The sequence below is a fragment of the Symsagittifera roscoffensis genome, chromosome 1 (genome assembly GCF_963678635.1).
Source record: "Symsagittifera roscoffensis chromosome 1, txSymRosc1.1, whole genome shotgun sequence".
Lineage (NCBI taxonomy): Eukaryota > Metazoa > Xenacoelomorpha > Acoela > Convolutidae > Symsagittifera > Symsagittifera roscoffensis.
The window spans coordinates 72,010,889-72,018,554 of NC_087062.1; positions in this window are offsets into that span (position 1 = coordinate 72,010,889).

The window sequence follows — 7,666 nt, forward strand, 5'->3', positions numbered from 1 at the left end:
TGATTGCTTTGTGCTCTGAATTTTCCGGTAATTTTGAATCAATTCGAGTTGAAATTATCCTTCGAGGACGCAGAGGAGTTAGACAGTTCCCTATTTTACTCTGGAACCAGTTCAAAAACGCAAAAAATTGAAGATATAAAACCAACAATTTGGTGGAGGGATGGCATAGGGCCTTCGAGATGGGAATGGGTTGTGCTCACCCTATCATTCACAAACTTATCCAATAATTGAGAAAAGAACAGAGTCCGTGGGAGAATAAATTGGCAAGAATAATTGCCGGAGAAAATGCCGCCAAGGTGGCAAATTACGAAAAAAGTCAAGCCAGATTAGTTGAACTCCTTGAACCTTATTCTCGGGTCTTTCCCATTATAGCCCCCCTCCCCCAATAAATCACAGCCCAAATCTTTGCCTTTCTCATTATAGCCCCCCGAACGTTCCAATTACATTAACACTATTCGTACTGATTAATACTACTATATATACTGAAATTTATTGTAAGGGAAACATTTCAATTATGATAATAAGTGATTTACATCGATGATTTCTTTTTTATCAACTGAAAAATCGATTTCTTTTTATCAACTTTTTTATCAATCGACTTTTTTATCAGCTGCCTCACCTAGACCTCGCCTTGACCTCACCTTGTTGATTTTATATCTGCAAAAACAAAATACTGGAAGTGTTCGAAGAAATAATGAGAAACATTGGTCAAATCCACAAACACATTATTGATGCAAATGTGTAAGCAAATGTGAAAATTATTATTTGATCTGCCTATTAGTATAATTAGGAACCTTGGGGAGGGCTATACTAGGAAAGGTGGGGGGGGGGGTCTATAATGGAGAAGGTTTGGAGGGGGATATAGTTTTTTTACTAAGCAGGGGAGGCTAGAATTTAATGGGAAATACCCAAATTTTCAAGCAATTTGAGGACATTTCATTCAATTTGGATTATAGCTTCTTTGTTCTTTACATTAACCCTGTCATCTAATTTCTTTTGATCGGATCAAAGCTTTTACCGCTGCTAATTGTCGCCATGCCCTAAAATACATGTAACATTGTGCCAAAGTAGATAATAAGATCAATTTAAAGATAATAAGATCTTTTTTTTTCATTTCAGAAATGCAAAAAAAAACATTTCTTGGTTGAGAAACCCGGTTTGAGTTTTCTTTGACGAAACAAGAAAAAGGATGCAAAATACTCTTCACATTGACAAGGAACTGTATAATTTTAAAAGACTTTGCTCGACTATCTGATTATCTGACTAATTCTTAAAGCCTCCATTTGTACGTGACGATGTCAAAAACGTTATTTTTTTTTTGGTCGGAACTTAGGTCCGATATGCACACCAATCAGATAACCCGTAATTAACCCATGGCTAAGCAACTAAAAATTAACTTTGGCAAAAGCCATCACGGATACTGTAATGAATTTAAGCTTAAGATTTAATGAATGAATGTGTGCACTGATGTTTTTTTTATTTTATCAAGAACTGTTGCGGGCTCAAGTTTTCAAAAACTCAATGAAGTCCTGTCTTAAAAATCTTCTGCCTCGAGCTTTGGAAAACCGTAACATTTTTGTAACACTTCTTTTGTACTGGCATGGCGTATTTAGGGGCTAACGGGCCCCCTCAGACTCTTTTTTAGTGTTTATCATTTTTGATCTAACAATCCAAACTACTTTCTGCAAAGCCTGTCGACAACATGGAAATTAATTTGAGGGTATGGGGTACTTGTGCAAAAGAAAAATTACTTGATCTGAAAAAATTAACAATGCTTTTTTTGAAACCCTTTTCAGTAAAATCTCAGATTTGCTTAGCGATCTACTGTTTCTCCACCACACGTTGTTTTATAAGCTTTCAACTTTTGTCTATTGTGGTGAGGAAACGTTAGAAGAAGCGTGCTATATAGTTTCCAAAGCTCTTCCAATTTTACCCACTTGCAATATAAACACAGTTCTAACTTTTGCTAACTTACTCCAATGATTTATGACCTAACTCATAGAGTAATTTCAGATAAGGTACACCGTCTGCTCGTCACGCTATTTTATTTTCGGTCGGATAGATTTGTGAAACTTCTTAGACTAATACCGATCTTAATCTTACTCTTATATCTCCTAGTCTCAATAAATCTAGTGTATGCGAGTTAGTTCTTGGAGTTTATCCAGAAGGAGAACAACTGTATTCAAAGTTTTATTCAAATTGTTCTGGTGCTGAAACTACAAGTAGTTTCAGCACTTACAAATAAGTGTCAATGTTAGAGATGGAATATGATTGGTTAGCTAGTAATATTTTATAGTGATAATTTATCAATAATATAAATAGGGGAGGGTTCTCATGCTTGAAGGACCGAATGCTTGAAAAGTTTCAATCAATCAAAATCGCTAAGCGTTACTATTGGCCAAATGCCTTTCTCACAAAATCAAAGTCAATATTAACAGACAATGTTTTAAATCAGTGGAAAATAATCAAAAATATTACAAATTGCGGGTTACGACCGCAGTACCATTTAGATAAACATCAAGATTTATGAGTTTAAGTTTATACGAATTTTTCAGTCTTGAAAACTCATCTGCTTATTATCTAATCTGTCAGTATTAACACCAATGGCCTGGATTTATTTTCTTACTTTGAGATTTTGAATACTCGATTCTGATTGGCTGAAAGTAAGCTTAAACTAATTTCAAGCATTCGGTCCTTCAAGCATGAGGGACGCCACCGTTTATAAATACTACTTTAGAACTGGTTCCACCAATAAAAAAGAAAATTGGCGTGTTGCTTAACTAATTAATAACAAACACAATTTCTCCTAAAACTGTGAAACGGATGTTTGTATCTTGTGGGGGGAAAAGAAGATGAGTCGTTCTCATTTTTGCATGCATGCGTTTCTGAATTCGTTAAAATGACCATCTATCTTATTGTTCCGACTTTCGATACGAAAGTAACGGAATATTTGTGCTCGGGGTGGGTTTTTTTTTCTAGCCATTTTTGACGGATTTTTTTTCATATCATTCGAAAAGTATTGTTGTCCTGAGCTTAAATTTGAAAAGATATTTCACCTGTGATCATTTTTCGTAAAGTTACGGGGGTTTAAAGATTGTCATTTTGGCCAATTTGGGACAATTAACGCGCGATATATTTCGCGCTATTAACGCGTAAGCGGAGAGTTAATCCGTCTTAGAAATCGTTCCAAATTGGTTGAAAGAAGCTTGTTTGCCATAATTGATATGTTACAAGGAGCAAAATATATCCTTTTGTACTTAATATGGCGTGTGGGGGATGATTTTCATTTAAAAAAATCAAATTTTAGAAAAAAAAATTTCATTTTGTTTTATTTCATTCAATTTCTTAAATGTTATTACTGCTCTATAAACATTAAAAAGCTGTCGCAACATTCAGGGCTTCGCCCTGGTACGAGCAGTCTTGTTTCCATTTTGCAATTTTCTTTTCATTTGGTAACAGCTGAATGCTGCCTTTAAACCCGTAACTTCAATTTGGTGATGAAATATGTGTTCTCCACGTCAACTAGAATTTGATCCAAATAGCTTTGATTAATGACAGAGAGGGATCTGATGTATTTTGCTACTCAGACTCAATTTAACTTAGTTCAAATTTCAAATTAATGTGCTCTATCTTAGTTGTGTACCCAATAAGGAAAAGACCGAACAATGGAAAAGCAATTTCAGGCAAAAGCAGCTATATACAGGCCATTAAAATTGACCGGTTGCAAAATCAGCAGATCGAAGACGCATTAAGAGAAAAGCTACACTTCAAGGATACCGAATATTGAATGGGAGCAAAAGCACAAAAACAAGACTGCTCGTATCAGGGCAAAGAATGATCACTGTTGAAATATCTTGTTGGTTTGAGCTCACGAAAACAATGTCTTCCGAATGATATGAAAAAATCCGTCGAATACTGCTGGTTAAAAAGTTGGTCTGGGGAATTTTTCTTCGAAAGGCGAAAGAAAAAATTTATTTGATCTAGCTTCGAAGAAAATGAATCAACATTTGTGCTCTGGTAGTAGATACGATAGAAAGGGCGATGGTTAAGTAGATCCGTTTTTTATCCTGTTTTCCGTTTATTAGATCCGTTTTTTTATGTTAAGTTATATCCGTTTTTTATTGAAAAGGCTTTAGTAGATACCATAGAAAGGACGATTGTTAAGTAGATCCGTTTTTTATCCAGATTAATTTCGACTTTACAACTAGCCGCTTTTGACGGAAAATTTTAAAATAATTTTTAAAGTAATGCTGCCCTCAGCTCAAATTTATTGAAAACATGTTTCAACAGAGATCAATCTCTGCCAGGTTAGGGGGGTTTTAAGGTTACCAATTCAGCCAACTTGGGATACTTATCGCGCGATATGTATCGCGCTATGCTATTTCATCTATTATTTACAAAGCTAAATGTGAATTATACCATTTTGTACTTTACGTAGCGTGTCGGCTGGTTTTCAAAAAAAAATCGATAGAAACTTTCTTCTTTTTTGAAACCTCCGTCATTTCTCAAAGCACAGACTACGCTTTAGTCCTTTAAAAGCAGCCAAAACATTCCAGGTTTCGCCCTGATACAAGAATCCTGGTTTTAAATCTGCGCAAATTGTATCAGCAAAACTTTAATTCATTTTCTACTGCTTTTGAATTGAATTTTATGAAAAACAATTAGACAAATGGGATCTTCTAACGACCCTAGTTGGTTTCAAAGGTGTCCTACATCTTAATGACATACAATTTAACACCGTACATTTTAAAACTTAGTCATTTCACTACTAAACAATTTAAATCGACAACAATATAACTCATATTTTCCAGTTTAACACAGTACATTTTAACACCTAGTCACTTCACTATTAAAATTGATGCTTTATGAATTCCTTATCTTAACTCTTATCACACCAAAGTTAACCCTGCAATTAACACGCGCACCATAATGAAAAACTTGGTTTATCTTAGTTATACATGCTAAAAGGAGGCTTCCCAATTTACTTAAGACTCTTATCTACAGGTTTGTAATTTATTTTCAATTAGACTTTTCGCTAAATCTTTATGATTACTAAAAAAGCTGCTTGTGCTAATTCAAAACAATTTGCCGTAAAAATTCTGACAAAAATTAAACGTGATAAACAAACGCAAACACAATAAACACATTATGATTGAGTCTTCTTTCGAGTTCACAGTTTCATCTAAAAACAAGCCAATTCTTATAGCGTCCGGCCATGAATTTTATTTCAAGCGGAAAAATAAGTTTACAATAAACTGGATTTGCTCAAAATATCAAACACATAAATGTCGAGCAACTGTTATTACTGAAAATAACGAATTAATCGAGACGCGTGGAGAGCATAATCACGACATTTCAGCGGGAAAATCGGAGGCCCGAAATGTCATAAAGCATATAGAAGATCTCAGCGAGAGATTTACCCCGACTGTTGCAGTTGCCAGTGCGGTTTTGCCAATTACCAACGATTTGGCTACTCAGTTTGCTCTCCCAAGTAAAGACAAGCTGATCCGAACGGCTGCTCGCACTCGTAAGCAGCTAGATGTAAATATGCCGCCCATCCCCGTTGCGCGAAATTTCGAGATCCCTGAAATTTTTGAAAATTTTATCCGGTATGACAGTGGATCAAATGATCATGAGCGAATCATTTTGTGCGGCGACCCCGAAATGCTGAGAGTTCTGGAGAAGTCATCTTTCTGGTTAGCCGATGGAACTTTCAAAATTACCCCAAAAATGTTCTATCAGCTTTATTCAATTCATGTTAGTGTATCTGGCATTGCGCCAGCTTGCATTTACGCCTTCCTCCCTAACAAAACCGAAAAAACCTACAATCGCTTCCTGCAGGCGTTAACTGATTTAGCACCCAACTGCCGGCCTGAAAAAATTTTGTTAGATTTTGAGCAAGCTGCTCTTCAGTCCTTCCAAAAAACATTCCCCGAAGCACATTTATCGGGTTGTTTTTTTCATCTCTCCCGGAGTTACATGAGAAAAATTAATGAATTGGGCCAGAAAGTTACCTACGAAACAAATCACGATTTAGCACTGGCTTTAAAAATGCTGCCATCCCTGGCATTTGAGAAAAACGTAAAGATCGGCGATTCCTATGACATGATTGTTCAAGAAATTCAAAATGTATGCGACAGAAATTGCTTAGAACCCGAGAAAATAGAGAAAATTGACGATTTGTGTCTGTACTTCGGCTCTACTTATATAAAAAGCTTGGTGCCAAACCGTGAGGTTTCATTCCCACCCTCCCTTTGGAACCAGCGAGATGCGGCCGTGATGGGGATTGCTCGATCAACAAATGCTGTCGAGGGATGGCATTTCGGGATTCAATCATATTTCAGCGGAGCCCACCCAAATATGTGGAAAGTAGTGGGTAGCCTGCAAAAAGACGCTTCCGTACAAAAACTCAACTTTTTTGATGCATCGAGTGGCCATAAATTCACAAAAAAGAAAAAGTATCGAGTTTTAAATGAAAGAGTACAAAACATAATGTCCGTTTACGAAGACAAAACTGATCTGTACTTTTTCAGAGCGTTATCTAGTTTGTGCTAAACCATTGTAAATTTATTTCATTTTTGTTTATTCTTTCGTATTATTAAAATTCAAATTTTAATCCTACTGAAATTTATGTCAGCTTTTTTTGAAAAGACGTTTCCTTGCAGACTCCCGGAAACGTAACTAAACGCAAGAACATGACTCGTGCCTTAGCAATTTACTCCCAAGACAATCGCCCTTATTTTCGGGATGCTAGGTTGGGACAACGGGCTGGCAAACCCTTTAGCTTTGCGTTTGTGTGCCAACAGTTCAAAAAAAGCTGACAAATCGATCAGGTCATAAGTTTAAGTTCGAGAATGATTCTAAAAATAATGATTTTAAGGCTTTTGGCATTGGTTAAACCATTTTTTAATTTCTATACCGGCTAAAAATGTCTAGAAAATCAGGCCATATTAGTCAAAGGACGTCTAATTATTTGCGGGCTTTTGAAGTTCATTGAACTATTGCTTGTTTTTGGTTCATTTTGGAATGATTCATTGAAAATATTGGCAAGGCCATTTCATTTTGGTTTGAAACGTTTCATTGAAATCATTTGCAAGGTCATTTCTATTCAAAACTTACGCGAATTAAGTAGCGCAAATTTTTCTGGCTATAAATGGCAAAAATTTCTCTCGTTTAATTCTTTGATGGTTACCGAAATCCCCTTTGAAGTAAGTTTTCTTTTCATTTTGGATTAAAACGGTGTTAAGTCATAGAAATTGTTTTAAAACGTAGCGATGTTATATTGCTAAGGCAATAAAAAGTAGGGAGTGAAATTGTAGGGTGTTAAGTTGTTTAGAGTGAAAAAGGGGGGAACCGGTTTCAAATAGTCCATCATTCGGTTCCCCATGATGAGAAACACCATCATCTACTTTAAATACAAAGAAAAAAGAAAAAATGCGTGTTTTATTATTTTTATTTATGAACAACAATTAGTAAAGAAAAAACTCGATACCCGATAAGCAATAGCTTACATTGCATCTCGAAATTTGTGCTCACTGGATGTCTCGATTTTCTCACAAAATCTCTCCATGCAATTTATAGCTGTTGCTTATCAACTACTTTAATGGGTAGCGCACGTGGGCTTTCATGGCTGTCATTTACCAAAAAGTTTCGCAGAGAGTTATAT